This window comes from Mobula hypostoma, chromosome 3 (assembly GCF_963921235.1).
Source record: "Mobula hypostoma chromosome 3, sMobHyp1.1, whole genome shotgun sequence".
NCBI classification, from domain to species: Eukaryota; Metazoa; Chordata; class Chondrichthyes; order Myliobatiformes; family Myliobatidae; genus Mobula; species Mobula hypostoma.
In genome coordinates, this window is record NC_086099.1 from 72,860,966 (window position 1) to 72,886,121 (window position 25,156).

Genomic DNA, 25,156 nt, shown 5'->3' on the forward strand with positions numbered 1-25,156 from the left:
ATTTTTGCTCCTGGTCTCAGATCAGTGCTGCATCTGGAAAGTGCAAGGAGTTAATTTTTATCCTCATCATTTGGTGGAGCAGCTTTCATGTCCTTTACTAAACTTAAATGATTAGAGTGAACACTAGATGGGTTCAGAAGTGGCCAGTGTCCTTATGTAACAGAGAGGCAAATCCACTTGGTTGGATGTCTGAGTAAAAAACTATGCTTTGACGAGGGTGGCTTTAAGATTAGAATGACTTATTGATACTCAATGTAGAGATCTGCTTTAGGTTGTTATTTATATAGATGTGATCCTACCTCATAGATGTTGAAGAGGAATGGGATAAAGGGTGTATATTGGAAGGTGAGAATAGGTGCTTGTATTTATCAATCACAAACCAGATAGATGCTGTAGTGACAAATAACCCAATGAATTGTACTGAACCTTAAAAGAAATGGCACAAAATACAGACTGTAATGGCTATTGTGTTGTATCTAAGGGAAAACAATACATCATTTCCAATATTTATTTAGCTCTGCTGCGAACGTTAGTCCTTCTAACATTTTCAAAGAAGATAAAACATTGAAAAAATAATAACTGCAACAAAATTTGCCCTTATAGCACGCCTTAGGTGTGTCAACAGAGTAAGGAAAACAAATGAAGTGTAACACAATCCACTAAATTTTTTTGGTGCGCTGCAAATGGCAACATTGCTGTCAATGTAAATACTCATCAGATGTGCAGAGATAGAAAATTTATTGTGGAGTCAAACAGCAACATTGATTAAAAATGCACAGAGGCATTTAAAATTAATAAGCACAGCAAATGCTGCTACCACGGGTCTCGAGCTGAAATGATGTGTTCAACTCAGCCTTCACAGAACAGTACAGACATATATTGCTCAACAACATTAATTAAGTCAACTGAAGGAGATTAAAAACCTGCAGATGTAATAAAGATATAAAAATGTTGGGAACATTCAGCGGGTCAGACAACATTGTGGAAAGGGAAACAGAATTAACATTTCAGGTCAAAACGTTTTCAGCTGTAAAGATTGTCTCTGATTTTCTACAGTTCCTGTTAAGCATGTTGAGTTTTTCTAGCATTTTCTGAAAGTATATAAGAAAATTTTATTTGCATAGAGAGTGAGGAGTTTGTGCACATTTGTACTACATTGAGTGGCTGAAACATATAACCTCAACAGATTTCCGATACAGCTTAATGTGTGGGCAGGAGAGAAATAAAGAATGGACACAGTGAAAGAAATAATTACATGGACTCAAACAGTTAAAACAGTGGCTTAGGTTATTTGGGTTGTTCTTCTTCCTCTGTGCTCTGGGGGTAAAACTTTGATGATACACCAACCTGGGAGAAAGCAAATGGTTTGCCAGTTTACATTCTTAATGAAACTGCAATCATTCTTTAACATTTCAGGCCAGTCACTGCAAGTACCAGGCTCATGGTACAGAATTCCAGTTAAATTAAAGACTAGGAATAAACAGCAGGGAGGTGAAGAACTAAATTATTAGATGTAATCATGACATTTTTATTAATTTGTAAAGATTATAAAAAGCTGACGGAGATGAATTGCAAATCTTTGAGTTTCTGCGAATGCTGCATTTGGGACAGATGTGATTATTTATTATTGAGATACAGTGTGGAATAGGCCCTTAGTATATGCCATTAATACTTAAATCAATGATTCTCAAATGTTTTTGAGTATGTTCAGCTTTTCTATTTTACCAATTCAAATCCTCCTACACAAATCAAATTGTTATATCTGCTCAGAATTTGTATCTCTTTAATAAAGAATATTGAACGATACTAAAACTTCCCTATGGAAAATGATTCTATTTATAATACATGATGTGAGAAAGTATCTCCTTTCTTCAACTGACCATACACAGGAAGAATATTTTCTGCAATAAATATGAAATGCCACAGCATGAAATTCCAACAGAAAAGTTATTGTGGAGTATAAATGAAATAAGAGGTGGGTGAGAATCTGCTGGCTCTGAACACGTCTATCAAAGAGGATATGAATAGTGTCACTTCTGCTGATGGTGCATATAATTATACTGGAAACAAGCAGCCGACTCTCAGGCATGTGTTACTGAGAAAGTAAGAATTTACATTAACACCGCAGCTCTCACATTCTTGATAAATCTCCGACTACTTCATAGGCAATGCATTGCCTTTGAAAAGTTGGCGCTGTTGTTTTTGTAAACAAATGTAGAAGTCACATTATGCAGAGTGAAGTCCCACTGACAGCAGGGAGATAGTGACTGGCTGAACTGCTTTTGAAGTTAATGACCTGAGGCTCGCAGAGGACGGAGAGGAGGAAAGTTTTAACCATATTAAATAATGCTCACAGATGATGATAGACTTATGTTGCAAATACCTTCAAACCAGAGAGGAGACTGTGAAGCTGACAAGTCCAACAATTTATTGGACCTGATCACCCAACGGCTCATGAATCATAGGGGATGGTTTACACAAGAGTTGCTCCCACTAGATTTGTGCCCGGTGCCGATAGGGAAAGCAACAATTTTGTGGCTGCAAAATAGAATGCTACTGGTCTGAACAGCTGTGAAAGCTCCTGCGTCTTCATTATGATATTCGTAACATTTACACCAACTCTATAAACATAGAGTTTTCAAAAGTGTTACTTCAAATGTTTTGGTTATGATAGACCGTTTGAAGCTGAACACAAATATAATTTCAGACTACTTGTATCACTTAGGAATTTGGAGAAACATAAAAAGTAACTTTTATTGAATATAATGCATTTAATTGCACAATGGTGCTGACATTTTGCAGTAGTTCAATTAAGCTAAAAATGTTTTGTGCATGATTTTCTTTTGTTCTGTTTCAGAGACTTCTTGCTTAAGTGTCTAACATGGATGGATGGGTTCCACTTGCCCTGATACCGTTTCTCTCTGACCGCAATGTCCTGGTGAAACCTTTCATCATGCTGTCACTCACAGTGGTAAGGTTTGCAGGGAAGAAGCCTAAATGGGAATGTAGAAAATAAATTTTTAGCAACACGTTACACTTCATGGTTTAGTATGCTTGAAGTATGTTGTCAACCAGCTGCATGTAGTTTGGTGTTCTGGTTGCCAAGAAAATTTTCAGGAACATTCTTGAATGCCTTCCATGTAATTTTCTCCAGTCCCACTAGAAGTTCTTCGAGTTTCCTTTCATTGATGATCTGTCTGATTTGTGGACCAACAAAAATGCCTTCCTTAATCTTGGTATTAGTCATTCTGACTTGAATTATGAATTGAAATAACAAATATAGACAATTTAAAAAATGGTGTGTGATAGGGAAATTTCATGATCAGCAGTCCAAAATCCATAAGATGCATCCAGAAGTATTTAGGAAGCAAAATCCTTGTTATCCAGTGATATCTGAGACAGAAATCAACTATATTTCCTTGAAATTTCCATTTTGTTTTAAATAGTCTGAAACTCTGCTTTTGTCCTTATCAGAATTATATCATTGATATTGCTAAACTTTGTCATTACAAACACAGTTGTAATATCTATTCTATATTTTAATGTTCATCCTCTTTAGTTGTAAGCATCACTTAATTATAACGAACTAGTAGGAGGACGTGGTATTGCTTTCTATGATAAGGTATTTGTCATAAAAATAAGACAAAATTCTATTCAAATTTACCTGGGATTAGGCATATTTTGCCAAGGAGTTTGATTCAGACATTTTAAATATTGCCATGTTTTTTGTAAAATGATTGTGTCATACACCTTTGCAGTTTATGTCATATACTTTTGCAGTTTATAAATGGCATGCTTTAGTTGTTTTTATTTCTTTGATTTCGATAGATGGCAATTGGTGGCATTTCACACGACTATATTCTTACTATCTTACAGTTCTGAGTATAGTTTATTTTATGAAGTGTTCTGAGATGTCTCAAAAATGTGAGAGCTGCTGTATTAATGTAAATTCTTACTTTCTCAGTAAAACATGCTTGAAGTAGGCTGCATGACTCCAGCATAATTATATGCACCATCAGCAGAAGTGACACTATTCATATCCTACTTGATATAAATGTTCAGAGCCAGCAAGTAGACTTTTACCCACCTCTTATTTCATTTATAATCCATAATAACTTTTCTGTTGGAATTTTAAGCTATGATATTTCATATTTATTGCAGAAACAAATGTGAAGAAGATTCTACAGTATAATGCTTGCATCCATTTTAAATAAGGTAGCTTCCAATCGACAGTCACCAAATCAGTGTCCTGTCAGACATGTCTATATTTCCATTTTTGTGCATGAAATTGTGGCTGATACTACTTCTCACTGTTCCTGCCTATGTCAAGGAAAAGGAGGGGGTGGGAGAGTAAATGTGTATTTCAATATTGCTGCAGCTTGCACCCCAAGTACTATTACATTCTTTTGACAGCATATTAGCTTTGAAGGCAACCTTTAACAAGCTGGGTTCTTATGGATGCATGTATATGCATATACATGTGAAAGTTCTAAGGCTGTTTAAGGATCCATAACACAATGAATCCAATGAGCTGTACTGGTATTTTGTTGAAGTTGTTGTAGCCTAAAGAGAAGGATTCCTAAAGGGGAAGTTTTGCTTTATTAATCTTCATTGAAAGTTTGAGGAACAGACACAAGTTTCAGATTACTTTTACTCACTTTCATTATTTTCCCTCTTTGTGCTTTCATCCTATTTAAAACCAAGGCTTATATGAAGGTTGTTGCCAATAAAACAGCAGGCCCAAATTTCAACGCAAACACGAGGAAATCTGCAGATGCTGGAAATTCAAGCAACACAACCAAAATGCTGGTGGAATGTAGTAGGCCAGGCAGCATCTATTGGAAGAGGTACAGTCGACATTTCGGGCTGACGAAGTGTCTCGGCCCGAAATGTTGACTGTACTTCTTCCAATAGATGCTGCCTGGCCTGCTGCGTTCCACCAGCATTTTGGGTCCAAATTTCAACTGTGATTTCAAATGAGTTGCATCAGAAGGCACAGCAAACGAATATTATTAAGTGCACATCAAAGGGCTGGTTCTAGCTAGCTTGTTGTTTCCTGGTATGCGTGCAGTGTACCTTTTCATTTGGTTCAAAAACAGGCTGAGGGAAATTCCTATCTAAATGTGTACCTACCAATAATTTGGCATTTATTATCCGCTCAAATGAAACAATGTATTCCCTGCAGTAGATGTTTGTACATTTTCACTACTCCCCGTGTAATGATTCTTTCCTGATTTCTTTGTGTTTATCTTACAATGATAACACGAGTTTTGATTTTCTGCATTCTCTGTGTGTTTTCTCCAGTAAGGTTATCAAAATACAAAGATGATTAGGTCACCCATTGTCATTACTATCAGAAGAATAGGTACTCAACATGTTTATTCTTTCCTGATAGATCTGGTCCTATATTTTTTAGTATTGTCTGTTTGGTACTTTCTCCAGTGCTTCTTTGTAATTCTGTACAATAAGGCTCAGAAGTGTAGGCAGTAGTTCAGATGAGAAATTACCAAAGCATGGCACAGGTACAACTTACACATTTTCCAAGGGATGCCAAAGTCATATTTATTACCCATCCATCATCTCTCTTGAACTGCTGGTAGTGAGTTGCTTTCTTTAACAACCACAGTTTATGTTAAGTGAAATCCCACAATATTATGAAATGAAGAGTTTTAGGATATTACTCCTGCTATGATAACTATGTGAGTTGAGGACACTTGCCTGCTACCAAAGAGGAAACCTTAGTCAATTGCTGAAGGCGGGTGGAAACATTATGGTTTTCAAGATCCCCACCGATAGGGAGTTATAGATGCTCTGCATTTGGTAAATCTTGACAAGAGTGGAACAAGAGGATTGAAGGTAAATACCACCACAATAAGATACTAATTGGCTAGAATGTGCATACTTATGAGTGTGATTGACGAACCCATTCTACAGCCTGCCTGCGAGGGCACGCAGAATGATCCCGTGGCAGAATTCATGGTTATGAGAGGGTGCCGCTCCCAAGGTGCTAGAGACCTGTCTCAGCCGGAATTCCCAGAGAGGAGACGTGTCCAGGAGCAGTGTGAAGCCAATTTATGGCTCTCAACTTTCGAGGGAACTTTCATCCCTGGCATGAGAGGCCTCACCTGTCAGTGGAGCCAATCAACCTGCTGTTTTTGAGTGGACATGGAACATCAGCTCACACTGGGTAATAACATTCCTGCAGCAGGTGAGGTCACTGGAGTATCTGCCTGGTGAAGGAATACTTGGTTCTGGTCAGGATGTGGTTACGGGAGTTGGAGCATTCATGAGCAAGGTTGATGAGTCTGTTGAAGAGGGAGATCTGGGAGATGCTGGGAATGGGACTGATATGGCTAAAGGCTGCTGAATTGTGTTTGCAAGAGCAGTAGACGCTGTCACTTGATTCTGGCTGTTGAACTGCAGCCATGACAGTAGTAATGGTGGCACACGATTACAACTGCCTGCAGTGCATTGTTGAACTGAAGCTGGGACTGGCCTTGTCCCTCTGAAAGTACGTATCACACTGCGTGAGAGAGGTCAGCCAATTCAGCTTCTACTGATTTTAGTCTCTCCTCCACAAACTTCAGTTTGGACTAGGTTTGTTGTTCTGAAAGTATCTGTCACATTGCTGCATTTACTTCTCCCAAAGCAGCTTCAACTGACTGCAACCTATCTCCAATCAGGACAATGAATGTCAGGGCCCGGGTCAGCTGTTCTGTCTCTGCTGGGTCCATTGTCCCTGGCCGAGGCTTGCTGACAGGATGTGCAGTTATAGCCCAGGTGCGGGGTGGGAGGGGGAGGGGGTGGCGAGAAAGAGAGAGACTGAGACTGAGACTGAAGCAGATCAACTGCAGATCTCTGACTGTAATGGGAATACTCCTTAACAGTGTCAGGCTAAACTAGGGGTTCAGAATTTTTTTATGCCATGGACCCCTTTGACAATCCATTGTGGCCTATGGACCTCTTCTCAGTATAAAATACATTGAATTACAAAAAAACAAACAATGATATCGAAATGCTGTTTTCAAAATATTAAAAAAATAAATTTGTGATATAGTAACACAATATGTGCTTCTGTGCTAAACACGGTATGTGCTTTTATATTAACACATTAAAGAACAAAACTATACATTTAAAATATAGGCAAGTTAAAATTAAATGTTTTTAAAATATATTTCAGTGTGAAGGTTGCTTTGCTTCACTTGAATAAGAACATTAAACTGTGGATGGTCTTTGACAAAGCACCATACATGTCATGTTGGACATCCGATTGATTTTGATTTTTCTGTTCTAATGGTTATAAGTGTTGAAACTTATTCGATATTTTTGTATGGTTTTTAACTAATTTGTTTGATCCATCTGCAAAGAAATAAGAAACCTCTCTGTTAATTAAGTGAATTGTAAGGTAGTCAAGTAATTTGCATGCCTAATAAGTAAAATAAGGCAGTTTTTACACTTTATCCAGCGTTTTAACACTTTTAATGGCTTTTAAATACTCAGTTAGACGCAAGGATTTCAGCAGTAGCTCAGGTGTCATGCCCTTCCTAAAACTCAGCTATTGTTGGACATGGAGTTTACTCAGTATTACAAAAGGTTGTGCAGCCTTACAGAGTTAAGAATTCTCATTTGAACTGTCTAGTTTTGCAAAACTTTAACAAACTATAAAAATAACTCTTCCCTATTCCTTCACATTCCTGAAGATGGGTCTTGGCCCAAAATATCCACTATCTATACATTTCTGTAGAGGCTGCCTGACCTGCTGAGTTGCTCCTTCATTTTGTGTGTGTAACTTTGGATTTCCAGCATCAGCAGACTTTCTCATGTTCATATAAACAACTCATCTCCTTCCGCAGATTAATCAACGCGCAATTGTAGATAGGGAGTAATAATTTATGCGCCAGCCCAGATAGACTGGCAGCTCCTCTCTCCATGATGCTAAGGCTATGGGGGTGCTCCTCGCTGCTGCGCTTCATGTCTGCAAACATTGCGGAGACTGGTCTCGCTAACATGACAAACTGAATATTGAGGCTTTGGGTCTATTCTGGGCTGCTCTGGGGATTTGGATCCAAGGACTCAATTTGGTTTGGAATGCTGTTGTTGCTGTTGCTCACTTCCATTATTCGCATGATTTTATTTCACTCTCTTTCTTGGTGCGCATTAGGCGTTGGTCTTTTTTTAAAATTGGGTTCTTTCGGGTTCCTTGCTTTGTGACTGCCTGTAAGCTAACAAGTCTCAAGGTAGCATAATTTATACAATCTTTGATAATAAATGTACTTTGAATACATTGAGAACAGTGTAGATGTCTGGGTTATAAATGTCAGAACATGCAACTTCCTCATTTGGTGGCTGAGTGACTACTAGCCATAGGGCTGCCAGACAGTTGGCCAGCTACATTGCACACATGTCTGCAGACAGGAAGACTGTGATCACATCTGATGTATCGACAGGTCTAATAACTACCACAATTTCAAAATAGTGAATAGAATGCCATAAACAATATTTTGAGATATTTGTAACAACTGTATGAATATATCACAATGTGATATGAAAATATCTGTGATTTCTATCGGTGACAAAGTCACAGCTACTGCTAATGCTATTGTGGTTTGTTGGCTACATGAAGGAAATGCTAAATTTCAGTTAGAGGTTAGTGAAAATGAAGATGTAAATTTTTTCCCGTCCAAGTTCACAGACCCCTGGAATCTATCCATGGACCCCATGTTAAGAACTTCTGGGCTAAATGGTAGACTTCTTTCCTGGAACCAGGACAATGGTAGGTAGGGAGCATGGATGTTACTCTGCTTTTGGTCAAGCCTTGACAAATCTGGAATGAGAGAAGGGGAGTTAAACACCACCACTATGAAATGCCAATTGGCTAGGAAGTGCATGTTCACAAGTATGATTGCAAAACCCTTTCTGCAGCCTGCCAGCAAGAGCGTGTAAACTCTGCAGCAGAATCCAGGTTTGTGACACAACTGAACCACTTGACCATGTCTGTATGCTTTTACGCATTGAGTTTGTGTAGATAATTGGCTGATTAGATATTGACATTAATGAGAAGGTATACAGGTATACCTACTAAAGTGGTTGCTGAGAATGTACGTCCAAATTTGCCTTGGTGTATTTAATTTTGATGAAGATTCCTTGAGATCAAGAGATTAAGAGAGGGGAGATTTAAGGCAGCTAGTCCACAAACAGTACCAGTAGGGAAGATGAGGATCTTGGATGAATGGACTGAACTTCCATAGATAGATTAATTTCTCTGCTGTCTCAAAAGGCGCACACAATCCTTTACAATGAAACCAGACGATTCCACTGCGATGATTTCAGTAAGGTGGTTTTCTACTGCAATCAATGAATCAGGTATCTAAGGATCTAATTCATAATTTACCTTACCAATTCATATCAATCTTCTGCATCAAATTAACTTGGAAAAGTTGGCGCGTGGCCACGTGGTTAAGGCGTTAGTCTAGTGATTTGAAAGTCGCTAGTTTGAGCCTTGGCTGAGGCAGTGTGTGTGTCCTTGAGCAAGGCACTTAACCACACATTGCTCTGCAACGACACCGGTGCCAAGCTGTATAGGTCCTAATGCCCTTCCCTTGGACAACATCAGTGGCGTGGAGAGGGGAGACTTGCAGCATGGGCAACTGCTGGTCTTCCATACAACCTTGCCCAGGCCTGCGCCCTGGAAACCTTCCAAGGCGCGAATCCATGGTCTCATGAGACTAACGGATGCCTATTATTATAAAGATCAAGCTGAATTGTTGTGATGTAACTTAACTCCCCTTGTAACATTTTATTTACAGTGCTAATTCACCATGTCCAGAGATAACTTTTAAATTATTTTAGATATAGTTTTAAATTACTGTAAAATTCTTAGTTCATAAGATCATAAGATTATTAAGTGATTTTGTCAATTGAGATGAAAGGGTAAATCCGTTCAGTACTATAAAAGAAATTGAGGCAGGAACAGGCCACTGCACTTTTTAACCTGCTCAGCTATTTAATAAGATAGCAAGCTATCTTTCACCTCAGCTCTAAATTTCTGCATTAAACCACATCCCCTTCATTCTCAGGGATTTAAATGTCATAACTGCTGTGGTGTGGTTTAAACTCTGGTCCTTTTGAATCTTTAATCCACATCCCTGGATATCAGTCCAGCAATGACAACTAAAACTGCACAGATATCAGAAACAGGGAGACTATTGCCTAAGTTACCTAACTCCTCCAAGAATTCTAGTTGCCTGCATGTCGAGACAAGCCTTCACAAAGCATAAATGATAGACTTTCTGTGCCTACCCATGGAATATTCAAAGGATGACACCAGAAGAAAACTTCAAAAACTGAAACAAAAGCTGTAAATGCTGAAAAATCCAAAGAAAAAGTAGAAAATGTTAGAAATATTCAGCGATTTAGATAGTATCCATGGAGCAAGAAACACTTCAATTCAATGACCTTACGTCAGCACCTGATAAAATTAGAAGTCGAACATTATTTTATAAAAAAAAGAAAAAGCAAAGAGACTTGCCTGCAGTATAGTTTTGTGAAAAGGAACTTGCTATTTGACTAATTAACTGGAGAGCTATAGATAAAAAAAAGTAGCAGAGAATATATTTGCACTCATCAATTCTTTCTGGTCAGATGCCCTAAAAGGCATGAAAAATAAGAGCAAATAGTAAAGGGGATAACAGAAGCATTGATAGAAGCTGGCTAACAGGAAATACAGAGGAGATAATTGTTTTTTTTCTGGTTGGTAAAGTACGCCACACATATTGGTGCTAGGGCTTCAGCTTTTCTCAGTTATGCAAATGACTTGGATGACAGCACAAATCAAATGGTTGTTATATTTTCTAAAGGCACAAAGACAGGGAGGAGAGTAAATTCAGAGGATGACATAAGAATGCTAAAGGGAAATTCTAACAATCTGCTGGAGCAATTCAGCATGTCAATCAGCATATGTGGGAGGAAATGAATTATCCGTGTTTTGGGTTGAAATTCTGTATCAGATCTATACAGTAGGATATAGATTGGTTAATTGAGTAGCAAAGATCTGACTAATGGTTTAAAATGTAGGTATAAAATTGTTCATTTTGGCAAGAGAAATGGAAAGCGCAAATTACCTGGATGTTGGGAGGACTGCGGAACTTGAGTGCTGAACTACTTGGGTGCTCTGTGCATGATTCACAACTGACTAATACGCAGGTACAGCAGATCAGAAGCACTAATAGTAAATTGCAGGATGCTTAGGGGACTGAATATATAAGTAGTGGTTATGGTTCAGTTGCATAGGGAATTAAGAACAGAACTCAAATACTGTGTAAGGTATTGGTCTCCTTAACTAAGGAAGGATATTAAAGTACTGGCAGCATTTCAGGGAAAGCTCATGAGAGTAGCACCTGAAATGAACGTACTTCCCCGCGCCCCCCACCCCCGCCCCACTTGAACGAGGTTGTATAGGTTCAGCTGCATCCTTTTGAATTTAGAAGAGCAAGGAAAAACTTGACTGAAACATTTAAGATTCTGAGCATTGTAGACAGGATGGACAGGAAGAGGACATTTGCTCCTGTGGGAGAATCTAGAACTATGGCTCTTAGTTTAAAAACATAAGAAATCATCCACTTGTAAAAGATAAGACATTTGTTCCATTGCAAGTCTTAGGAAGTTAAAGGGTGATACTAGTAAAGTATTTAATTTTTTTAAGGTAGAGGTTGAAAGATAGATGATAATTAAGGGGTAGTTGGATAGGAAGAGAGTAGAGGTTGTTATGAGAATACACATAAAATTAAGATGTTTGCTGGCCTGGGCTAGCATCAGTGGCATCAGCAGTTGGTCTGCCACCTGCCCTCAGGGGAAGGAGAGATAAGGAACAATGGAGCAGCGTCTGGAGATGTGTAATGAAGGGATGTGGGAGGAAGAGCTGTCTGGAGCGGCTCCCCCCTTTGAGCCCTGAACTGTTTGAAGTGATGGACAGGCGATACCCCAGCAGGGGGATAAAAAGGGACAGGTTCGCTAAGACAGACACACACGCCACCCGAGGTAACGAGACCCTGGAAGCGGTGCGCTTCTCACGAGTGGGTGAGAAGTCCCAGACAACGACAAGGGTGGAAAGGTACGATCAGCGGGAACCCGGTGTGTGTCCGCCCTTGCCTGGGTGCCGGGTTCACTGCAGAGGATCGACCGCATCTGGAGGAGGGGTCACAGTCGGTGACCTCAGGTGACATCACCAAGGACCCGCCCAAAAGCTGTTTGTGAGCCATCTCGCTGGTCTGTGAGTGAAGCTGTGTCTGAATGATGAGTTGTTCCTATTCTATCTCTCTCTTCCCCCACGTTGTCCACCGCCATGGCAACGATTACTGCGAACTGAACTACTAAACTGGACTGAACTTTGAGTCATTTTGAAATTGGTCATTTACCCCTAGACAACGATAGAGCTTGATTGATGCTGTTATCTTAATTCTGTGCACATGTGTGTTTATCATCACTGAACTGTTGCATTTATTATCCTTTCGATTACTGTGTTGCTTGTTTCTTTAATAAAACTTTCTTAGTTCTAGTACTCCAGACTCCAACTGAGTGATCCATTTCTGCTGGTTTGGCAACCCAGTTACGGGGTACGTAACATAAGTGGGGTTCTCGTCCGCGATTTTGAACGCTAAATTTGGGACGGAGTAAATTGATTGGGTTAAAATTCCCGAAAGAAAGAAAAGACAAACAGCAGAAATGGAGGTTGAGGAATTTATAAAGGCGCCGACCTTGGAGGCATTAGAGGATGCCAGGAAATCAGAATTGATAGCTGTGGCAAAACGGGTGAATCTTGCTAAGGTGAAGTCGACAATGAGGAGAGAGGAGATACACAGAGCTATTGTAGAGCACTATGTATCTAAAGGTGTGTTTCCCCAAGGTGAGCTGGGGGAGGTGTCTATTGAAAAACCTGCTGGAGACGCGGTACAGGTACAGCTTGAAAAACTGAGACTCGAGCACGAGTTCCGGGTACGGCAGTTAGAAAGGCAGGAGAAAGAGAGAGAGTTAGAAAGGCAGGAGAAAGAGAGAGAGTTAGAAAGGCAGGAGAAAGAGAGAGAGTTAGAAAGGCGGGAGAGAGAGAAAGAGGTAAAAAGGCAAGAGAGAGAAAGACAGTTGGAGAGAGAAGAGAGAGAGAGGGACAGACAGTTGGAGAGAGAAGAGAGAGAGAGGGACAGACAGTTGGAGAGAGAGGAGAAACAGAGGGAAAGGGAATTTGAGCTGGAGAAGTTAAAGATAAGGGCCGAGCAGGGGCTCGTGCCGAACCAAGGTGGAGGGTTCCGGGCGACCCAGGAGGTTAGGCTGGTTCCCCCTTTTGACGATACCGATGTGGATCGGTACTTTCTCCACTTCGAAAAAGTAGCTATAAGTCAGGACTGGCCGAGGGATAAGTGGGTTGTTTTACTTCAGAGTGTACTGAAAGGGAAAGCCCAACAAGCTTACTCCGCTTTATCCCCGGAAGATGCCCAGAAGTATGAGGTGGTGAAGGAGGCCATCCTCAGGACTTATGAGTTGGTCCCGGAGGCATACCGGCAGAGGTTCCGGAATGCGAGGAAGCGGTGGGACCGCACGTATTTGGAGTTTGCTCGTGGGATGCAAACATATTGTGAGCGTTGGTGCGCCTCGAAAGGGGTAGAGGGGGATTACGACAGACTGCTGCAACTGGTTCTGATTGAGCAGTTTAAAGGTTGTGTCCCTGAGGGTATGAGACCCTACCTCGATGAGAAAGAGGCAGCCACGTTAGCCGCAACTGCTAAGTTAGCGGATGAGTATGCGTTGACGCATAAAATGAAGGTTGCCCCGAGTAAAGGCTACCAGAAGGGTAGTCAGGACGGCGGGGGGAGTCCACCGGAAAAGTCAGAAAGTAAGCCGGGGACTAGTGAAAAGGATAAGGTAGACCGGGAGCAGTCTGGTAGGAAGTCTCCTGGAGTCGTCTGTTATAATTGTGGGAAAGTCGGACACTTTGCGTCCAGGTGCTTTGCCCCAAGGAAGGAGACGGGGAAAGGAAAAGCGGAAATTTTGAATGGCTGTATTGAGCTGTTAAGTGAACCGCTAGGGAAGGACAGGTCTGAAAAAGTCCAGGAAGGGCGCGAGAGGTTTATCTCGGCCGGACTGGTGTCAGTGAAGGAGAGGTTAAAACCAGTTCCAGTGCGGATCTGGAGAGACACGGGAGCGTGTCAGTCACTAATACTGAAGAGTGTATTAGAGTTTAGCTCAGAGACCCAGACTGGGGAGGTAGAGGTCAAAGGTGTTGGGGAAGGGACAGAGTCAGTCCCTTTGCACCAGATACATTTACAGAGCAACCTGGTCTCTGGACTAGTCACGATCGGGGTGAGGTCCGAATTACCAATGAAAGACGTGGAAGTCTTGCTCGGTAATGACATCGCCGGAGGAATCGTGTTCCCAGTCATGAGATTGACGGGTCAGCCTGCCAGCATGGAGGCCCCGCCCGCGATGGTGAATTTGGCTGAAACATTTCTGCCAACCTTGTATGAGACAGGGTGTAGTGAGATAAGAGGTAGTGAGGGAGCTGGGACGGACGTAGCAGTAGCCAGGAAAGAATTTGTGCAGACGCAGGAGCGAGACGAGGGGCTGATGGTTTTTGCCGAGACCGCTCTCTCTGACACAGCCTTGACAAGGGAACTAGTAGGCTATTGTGCGGATGAGGAAGTGCTAAGGAAGAAAGGGAAATCAAGTACAGTACCCGCAGATGAGGAATGGGGGGTGGTGCAAAAGAGTTATGGGGATGAGGTTTTTAACATGGCCCACGAGGTACCCCCCGGTGGACATTTTGCGGTGCTGGAGGAAACAGTTGGTGGAATCATGAAAGAGATTTACCGGCTGCCCAGGGGGAAGAATGTTATTGATCATGACCGACGCGAACTGAGACGGTCACCGGCTTTTGATATGCTAACAAACCTAGTCGGTGTTAGTGTGGAAATCAATGAAGCTAGAGGCCCCCTGATAAGAGGAAAAAACCATTTTGAAAAGATTAGGATGGGATCGGTCAGATGGGAGAAGGCTATTGTTTTGGCCAGGTCTACTGATAAGGTCTCTCCCTTAATCCCCGAAGGAGTAATTAAACGACTCGCACCCATGTGTTTGATTGTCCCGAGGAAATGCAAAGAACTGGGACGTTGGGTTATGTCTGTTACAATAGGGCGGCCAAGTAAACAACACCCATATTTTTTGAGTAATTCAGTGACTAAAGGGCTGATGAACACAGAGGTGTGTATTGGCAATTTAACACGGCTGTCTGAAGCCAGCTTGATAGTGAACCTTGGAAAAAATGAATTCGGCCACACGAATGTCACTTACCTGGGAATTGTGGTGACACAGGGGCAGCTGGCAGTGATGCAAGCTACAGTGCAGGCTATCGCTGACCTCCCAACCCCGACAGACAAGAGGGCCCTCAGAAGGCTTTTGGAGATGGTGGGGTACTGCAGGAAGTTTTGCAATAACTCTGCGGTCAATACCCGTCCCCCTCCTACTAAGCCCTTGCGAGGGAAAATTGAGTCGGAATGGGACGACCCTTGTTGTGGTGGTCCGGGACAAAACCAAATGAGAGGTTACATTGGTCGCAATTCATCAGTGTTTTTGGCCACTATGAAGTTTGCTGAGTTGGAGCCTGGTCTAAGGGATTATTAATAACACGTGTAAAAGGAACAGAAAATGTGATGACTGTCTGTCAAGGTATTGACAGCTTCAAATTCTCTGTATTAGCTAAATAACTGTTAAAGATGTATATTGTGTATGTATCAGATAATGTAGTCATGTTTGTAATTTTTACCTCCCGGTAAAAATCCTTAAAGGGGGGAAGTGTTACGAGAATACACATAAAATTAAGATGTTTGCTGGCCTGGGCTAGCATCAGTGGCATCAGCAGTTGGTCTGCCACCTGCCCTCAGGGGAAGGAGAGATAAGGAACAATGGAGCAGCGTCTGGAGATGTGTAATGAAGGGATGTGGGAGGAAGAGCTGTCTGGAGCGGCTCCCCCCTTTGAACCCTGAACTGTTTGAAGTGATGGACAGGCGATACCCCAGCAGGGGGATAAAAAGGGACAGGTTCGCTAAGACAGACACACACGCCACCCGAGGTAACGAGACCCTGGAAGCGGTGCGCTTCTCACGAGTGGGTGAGAAGTCCCAGACAACGACAAGGGTGGAAAGGTACGATCAGCGGGAACCCGGTGTGTGTCCGCCCTTGCCTGGGTGCCGGGTTCACTGCAGAGGATCGACCGCATCTGGAGGAGGGGTCACAGTCGGTGACCTCAGGTGACATCACCAAGGACCCGCCCAAAAGTTGCTTGTGAGCCATCTCGCTGGTCTGTGAGTGAAGCCGTTCTGAATGATGAGTTGTTCCTATTCTATCTCTCTCTTCCCCCACGTTGTCCACCGCCATGGCAACGATTACTGCGAACTGAACTACTAAACTGGACTGAACTTTGAGTCATTTTGAAATTGGTCATTTACCCCTAGACAACGATAGAGCTTGATTGATGCTGTTATCTTAATTCTGTGCACATGTGTGTTTATCATCACTGAACTGTTGCATTTATTATCCTTTCGATTACTGTGTTGCTTGTTTCTTTAATAAAACTTTCTTAGTTCTAGTACTCCAGACTCCAACTGAGTGATCCATTTCTGCTGGTTTGGCAACCCAGTTACGGGGTACGTAACAAGGTATACAGGCCTAATGCAGACAAAGGGGATTAGTGTAGATAAGCATGTTGATCAGCATAAACAAGGTAGGCCATTAGTGTCCATTTCTCCACTGTATAATTCCATAGGAATTATGGTGTAATTATGGAATACAGAATGGTTTTGGGGGCAATGTGGGAAGTTAGGGGACAGGTTAGGGTTTAAGGAAAGAGATGGTTGGGAGTTTGAGGTCAAGGCAATAAATAAAGAGTTGGGGACAGAGCTGTTGGTCAAAGGCCAGCGATTCCCATGGGCAGATGTTAGGCCTGCAGGCACTGAGGTTGAAGACCAGTGATCCCCATTATCAAGGATCATGGGCAGCGTGGCCCGCTGCTGAGGGCTGGTGACTCTTCAGATTATTGTGTTGCCCCAGGTTGGTGAGATCTGAGGTTGGAAGCCCATGCAGACAGGAGGCATGAGGGCAGGTGATTTCCCCCATGTTAGTGAGGCCCGGGGTCAAGGCCTGTGTGAGTCTGGAGGTCAAGGCCTGGATATAGGAGCCCCTTGATCAGAGAGTCCTGGGATTGATATCCAGATATTGGTGAAGTTTGGAGGTAGAAATTGGAGATCGATGTTCAGGAATCGGCAGATCTGGAGATTTAAGCCTGAAGGTCAAAGAACAAAGTAGGTGAGTCCAAAGGTCAAGGACAGAGGTCAAAGCCCCTGGGTGGTGTGCCTGGAGGTGTGTGAGTCTTCAGATCCGGACTAGGGACTGGAGGTTGGAGGCTTGGTGTCTGTGAACCTGGGAATCCAGAGCCAAGGACTGGGTGTCCAAGGCCTGGAGGCAGCCTGTCCCGGGCTTGGAGGCCAGTCTGTGTCAGTGAGTTGGTGGGAAAAGGCCTTGCTTTGCCATTGCTGTTTTTGCTTGTGTTGTTCCTCTGAACATGGGTGGCATGCTACGTTCTGCTGAGAACGTGTGGCAACACTTGCAGGTTGACCCCAGCACATCCTTAGGTTTTGTTGGTTGTTAACACAAATGACACAATTTACTCTGTGCTTCAAGGTACATATGACAAATAAATCAATCTGAATCTGCTCTTAATTCTAAATCAGTTTCTTATTTTCTACTGGCCCCAATTATCATTCACTTCTCCCACCCTGGTTCCATTCTCATTTATCCAAATCCAGCACTGGTAGGGTTTTGTGTTCCAGCTTGTCTCCCTCTAGCAGCTGCATCCAGTCTTCATACTCCCTTCCCCCACACCCACCTCAGCCCACCTTGCTCCATTTGTTACTTGTTTCTGTTTTCCTTTCTTTATCTGTTTCCATTTATCATTCACCTGCTACGATCTCCCAACTCCAGCCCTGAAGAAATGTCTTGGCCCAAAATGTCAACTGTCTGTTCATTTCTATAGATGCTGCCTGGCCTGCTGAGTTCCTCCAGCATTTTGTTTGTGTTGCTTAGATTTCCAGCATCTGCAGATTTTCTCTTGTTTATGACTACAACCGCTGCTCACTTCCTCTATCTGACACTACCTACCTGTCAACTTCACCTCTCCACTCTCAGTCCTGATGCAATGTTTTGACCTGAAATACCAACAGTTTCTTTCCACACACAGATGCTGTCTGACCCACTGAGTTCCACCAGCAAGCTGTTTGATGCCTTAAGGCCAATTTATACTTCTGCGTCAAATGGATGCCATAGGTACGGCGTAGCTGTGTACCCTACGCCATACTGTACACTGTAGCCTGACGCGCACCTCCCCAAAAATGTAATTGCGCGTTGCGGCGACACAGACTGCAACAACTGTGATTGGTCCGCTTGGTAGCATCGCATTTCCTCCTGTGCTGCAATAACTTCCCATTGGGTGACTGAAGGGCAGGGAAGGAACTCTGGCTGCAATGCTTTCCATAAAGCTTTACAGACCTCCGAAATTATGGAGGGCTCTGTGGTTCACGTCAGTTTGCAGCTAGTTGCTACAGCCTGTTGACTTCCACCTGAAGCTAAAGCTCGAATGGTGAATGCCAGTCTCTGAGTATACTGTGCGTGCACTGATGCGAAATAAATGGTTAGAGACGATGAACCAAATCGTCAAATCTACTTGCGGACATCCGAAAATATTTCAAATGCATTTCGTCATCCATGTCTCTCAGTGACCGGACAAGCACAGAAAATTTACCCTCCTTCAGTTTCAATCGTCATTGTTTGAAGTTTGAGTTTCTTGGTGTTGAGTTTCAACACCAAGAAACTCATCAGTGGCATAAAAACCCCACCGCCAACTAGCGTTTTGGTGGTGAATTGCAGAGCGACGCAGGCACAACAATGCACAGGTATAAATTCTCACAACAGCATAGGCCACTTGCGTAGGCTATGGCGTAGGCTGCTACGCAGAAGTATAAATCAGCCTTTAGTTTCCTCATGCTCCCTATACATTATTTAACATTGAATGAAACACTAACTTCCTGTTTTGCATTCTCTGATCTGGATTTTAACTGGGAGCCAGCGAGAGAGTGGGTGGGTGAGAGGGTGGAAAAGAGACTTGTTTTTTTGTTGTTGTTTTGTGGTTGTTGTTCTTTTTGAGGTAGGTAGATAGGGCTTCACATATCCTGATGGATTTAATATTTTATCACCATTCCTCAGCTGCAGCCTACTACAGTGAAACGCTGGCTGCTAGGTACAAGATTTTGGCAGAAGGCTGCTATTAAACTGAGATTCATGTTTAATTGCTACACCTTTCAAAATCTTGCAAAACGTATTTAGGAAAGATTGTTGCGCCTGAATTTATAATAATCTAAGATGGTTAATGTAAAACTTTTATAAGCTGTTGTAAAACTCTGGTTTATTAAATTCTATCTAAATTAGAATACTGTACTGCCATAGGATCCGTCAGTCATATGAAAGCTAGTGAATGTTGCCCGGTGATAGGAATTTATTTCAACTGATCAAGCGGACTTCAATGGTGCCTGTGAATGAAAACATGAAAGACTGATTTACTTCAGTCAGTATAAGTTAACGACCTACACTTGCCTAGAAATTAGTCACCTATCAGTAGCATTAAACCTGCCATTTAATATTGGCAGCTCTTTCTCTCCCCTGACAATGTAATTCTGAATGCAAATGTATTTTAGAGACTCAGTGAAATGAACTTCTCTTTTAGATGTGTCTGGCTACCTGTCAGCTGAATTTCTATGTAAGTGTCTTCTAAAAGAAAAAAATAATGAAAGCTTATTTGAAGGCAAATTTGATTAACAATTCAGCAGGAACTTCATCAAATTAAAAGTCCTCAGTTTGAATTAACAATTAGTCTTAGACAAAATTTAATCTTAATTTTAGCAAATACAAAGAGTGTAGCCATTTTAGCAAACATGATTATCAAACCAATTCATAACATGATCTGTTTGTAAATATGTTAATTAAGTTAGTAATAATAGTCACATTGTTTCCAATACGTTCATCAATCTGCTTATGAATTTATATGACTATTGGATTGAAAGAAGCCTGCATTCTGAGACAAAACCTGATACTTAACTTAAGTAAACAAACTTTCATCAAAAGATCTTTTCAGTGGGATTCTATTATTTACAGACATTCATTAATTGATTTCTATAGTTAGTGCTGTAGCCAAAGCCATTTAATTACTCAGTCTGAAGAATAATATTCAGAAATCCCATGGCTTCATTAAGGAACAGAATCTCTCTGAATGATAATTACTGCAGTAAAAACCAGTGGCATTTTAGATATTACCTCAAATAATAATAATAATAATAATAATTCAATTCTGTTACAATTCTTCCAAGGAGATAAAATACAATAGGAACCCTTTCCAGTAAGGAACTGAATATGACGGAACAGCTTCAGAATAATGAACACAATATGACCAATGTCCCCAACAGTTAAAATTAAACCTATATTAATGTACTGAGTGAGGGTTATCAAGCTAGCTGGGATGATGAATAAATAGGAACAGTCTGTCATACACTACACTAAAACTTGACTGCTAAGAGCTTGAGGCAAAGATGTTGGAATTGTGACCATTTTTAAGAAAGGAGGCCAGTCTGACTGTGGCAACTACAGATGGGTCACTGTCATCTACCAGAGTGAAAATCATCATCAGGGTCCTTCACACTTATCTTATCCCAGTGAGCTGCTTCCTGATTCAATATGGATTCTGTCCATTCGGAGACACAGTAGACAGTAGTCTGACAACTTAAGAAAAGTTTAGAGAATAGCACCAGCCATGGACTTTCACAGTCTCACCAATGCCTTTCACTCCTATCAATTGGGAGGAATATTGGAACATCCTTTTGAAATTAAGCTGCCCAGACAAAGTCACATCTATCTCATACTTGCCTAACTTGCTTAACCATGGCATATTCACTTATCATAATAATCAATGGGCCTACAAAGTCTGGTGTCAAATAATGCTGAGCTCTTACCCCCAGCATTTTAACAATATTTCTTGTGACAATGCAAAATTTCACTTTTAAAGCACTTCTGCCACACTGATACTTATTTTCTGATCCGTAGAGAAAACGTTCAACTTCTGACATGTTTGTCCATTGCTTCCTCTACTGCCATGATGAGGAGCAACACCTCATACTCCATCTGTTTCGACTCGAATCTAACTCACATTAATTTCCTGTAACCACCCCATCCCCTCTTTCCATTCCCCATTCCGGTTCCCCTCTTACACGTTCTCTTCTTTTCACCTGCCCATTACCTCCCACTGATGCCCCACCCCCTTCCCTATCTTCCACTGATCTCCACTATCCTTCTTTTTCAGGGCCTTTATCTCTTTCACTTACCAGTTCCCAGCTCCCCTCCTCCTCGCACAACCCATTCTTCCTCACCTGGCTTCACCTATATCACCTGCTAGCTTATACTCCTTCCACCCCTGCCACCTTCTTTTTCTGTCTTCTGCCCCCTTCCTTTCCGATCCTGATGAATAGTCTTGTCATGAAATGTTGATTGTTTATTCCGCTCCATAGATGCTGCCTGACCTGCAGCATTCTTCCAGATTTTTATGTATGTTGCTTAGGCTACAGTAATTGTTACAATCAGTCTGCTAACTCAAGCAGGCCACTTCCTTTGTGGTCCTGCAAACGGCAATCTACTCCAAACTCTGTCACAGGAAGAGGTTACCTGACAGAGAAAAAGCAAGGGAGTGCTCAAAGTATCCTTAAAGAAATGCAAAATTCTCACTGATTCCTCAGAGAAGGTGCATATAGAGAGGTTTTCAGAATTAGGGAGGTTTATAGTTCCCAAAATAGTCTCATCTACCACCACAGAATACACGAAATTTGAATGGAAACTAGATCATCTTTGATCCAGAGGGAATGCCTATGAAGAAATCCAATTAGATAAAATATTGATAAGTATTCTGTTTGTCTATCTAAAAATTATCTCTTCTTTAAATTAAAACAATATTTTATCATGTCATTTTGCTGTCTAGAATCTTGTGTGAAAAATTACCCAAATTATTTCTCTTTGAATTTTATGCTGACTTTCATGCTCAGGCAAGTTTATATTCATCCATCATTTTTCATATTTATGGTCGTACACCTCAATGTTTCCATTATTATTTTCTAATCTTTTAGTATATCCTTCTCCATCTTCTACCAGCCATTTCCTCCTAATCTCAGATCAATGTTCATTATTAAATATGTTTGAAAGCAATGAAACAATCTATTTGGCTTCATGTCAGTGTATAATCCTCAACGTAACCGCCCAATTCCTTTCATCTAATTTTAGCTAGTTAGTCTTCTGTCACCTTCCATTCATGTGCTTGGCTGGCAGGTACAACAGGTTATTAAGAAGGCAAACGGAATGTTGGCCTTCATTTCCAGAGGGACTGAAATCAAGAGCAGGGAGGTCATGCTGCAACTATACAGGGTACTGGTGACGCTGTACCTGGAGTACTGTGTGCAGTTCTGGTCTCCATATTTGAGGACTGATATACTGGCTTTGGAGGCAGTGCAGAGGAGGTTCACTAGGTTGATTCCAGGGATGAAGGGGTTGACCTATGAGGAGAGATTGAGTCGCCTGGGACTATACTCTCTGGAGTTCAGAAGAATAAGAGGGGATCTTATAGAAATGTACAACATTTTGAAAGGGATAGATAAGATAGAAGTAGGAAAGTTGTTTCCATTGGTAGGTGAGACTAGAACGAGGGGATATTGCCTCAAGATTCAGGGGAGAAGATTTAAGACAGAGATGAGGAGAAACTGTTTTTCCAGAGAGTGGTGAATCTGTGGAATTCTCTGCCTAGGGAAGCAGTTCAGGCTTCTTCACTAAATATATTTAAGAAACAGTTAGATAGGTTTTTACATAGTAGGGGAATTAAGCATTATGGAGAAAAGGCAGGTAGATGGAGCTGAGTTTGCGGACAGATCAGCCATCATCTTATTGAATGATGGGGCAGGCTCGATGGGCCGGATGACCTACTCCTGCTCCTATTTCTTATGTTCTTATGTTTATAATCTTTCTACTAATTTCATTGATAATGAGTTGCATCATCAACTCCTCTTGGTAGAGTCCACTTTCTAACTATTTCGAGTAGTTTTCTGGATTTCCGCAACAGTGCGGCACAGGAACAGGGTCTATGGCCCACAATGTTGTGCAGAACTAACTAAATTTGTAATGAAATAACCAGCTAAACTAATCTGTTCTGCCTATGTAATGTCCATATCCTTCCATTTTCTGCACATTCACTTGCCCTTTTAAGAGCCTCTTGAACACCTATATTGTGTTTGTCTCCATTACCACCCTAGACAACACATCCCTGACGTTCATAACTCTGCATAAAATAAACTTACCCACACGTGCCTGTGAATTTACACACATTACACTTCATAACTTTAGAGACATATACCTGGCATCGCGCAATTTATTCAGTCTTCTCTGATAGAGCTTCTTTGTACTGATTTTGTCCTGTTTTCATCTGTCTGTAGTGTCTCTTTCTCCTTTCCACAACAAAGGTCTGTAATCGTTGAAAAGGTTCCAAGCTTTGGGCTAATTAAAGTTTAGTAACTCCACTCCACTCATTTGTATGTTGCAGGCTAAGGATTTACAGGAAAACAGGTGTCTGCATAAAAGGATGTGCTATTCCAGAATTGTTGTCAATTATTCAATTTTTAACAAAAAAATGTTGTGTTTTTCTTTGACAGCAAGTAAATTGATTTTGTTTTGTTTTAAGCCTGGAGTATTGAACAGGCTGAGTACTGATGTCATTTGATCTTATTTCTTCAATTGCTATGCACCAATATCAGATTTTAAGGGGAAGAGAAATACAGAAATTAGTCTGGGTAGGAAATGGTTTGGCTTCCTTTGCTTTAGTTTTAGATAAATTAGACTAGCATCCTTGCAGTTATAAGGACAAATATAAAATGTTATACAGTGCTAATTCATTCCCAGTTTTTCTCATCGACAACTGCTGCAAACACCTATTATATGGCACATACCTTTGTGTGCTATACATTGATGTAAAGTGGAAAACTGATTGCAAAGGAAGATTGGTTCTTGTGTGCAAAGTGTAATTGTATCTCAACCCTTCAATTGTGTGACATGTCAACACAGAAGCTGATGGGCTTGCAGCTGTGATGTCAGTGGGCAAGTAATGCAGAATTGAAAATGTGACCCTGATTTGTGGATGCTCGCTGAACAAATTCAAGTGCATCAGATAGAAAAGCAAGTTAGACAAGAGCTGATGATACAGGAGGCATACTTTACATGAGATGGTTCACGTAGTATTCCATTGAAAATTATTTCAGGATTTTCTTTGACAAATGAATATCTTTGGATGTTCCAGACGGGGATTTTCTTTGATAGACTGATATCTATGGCTGTTCCAAGCAAGACTGTCTTCTGGAACTTTCTCAGTGAAGTTGTTAGCCATTGCATCTGAAGCTATTTTATTTTGTCATCCGTTGGCCAATTGTGCTGGTATTCTAAGAAGATAATCATCAAATTATACATGTATTCTGAGATTTCCCAGAATAGCAAGCATTTACCTACATGGTGTGATGCCAGTGATGATAAGTCAGTCAGTCAATGGGTGCCGTCCCGAATCTGGGGTTAGCGGCTATGCAACTCCATTTTCTTCGATCTTGTGACAGCACCGAGTACAGCCTCTCCTTCTCGCTGGTGGCCTTGGCACTGCCCGCCGCTGCCTCCACTGAACTCGAGCCCGAGGCCGTATCGGCATCCAGCCACGGCCGCTTCTTCGAGCTCGGCCATTCCTTAGGCGGAGGCCTTGGGCAGGTCCAGGCACATGGTGCAGTGCCCAAGTTCATCATGTCTCTTCTAACTAGGTGCACAGCATATGATTCGTAGATATGTGGTGAGGCTTTAATCTCTTCCACAGAAGATGGCCGTTGGCTCACAAGGAGCTCATCTGCCCTTTGTCAGGTCTTATTTTTTTCAGTCTTGCTGGGTGTCCTCACACCTTCCTCACCAGACTAAGTCCGGTGGGGGCGCCGGTCCACTCGACCACGGCCCC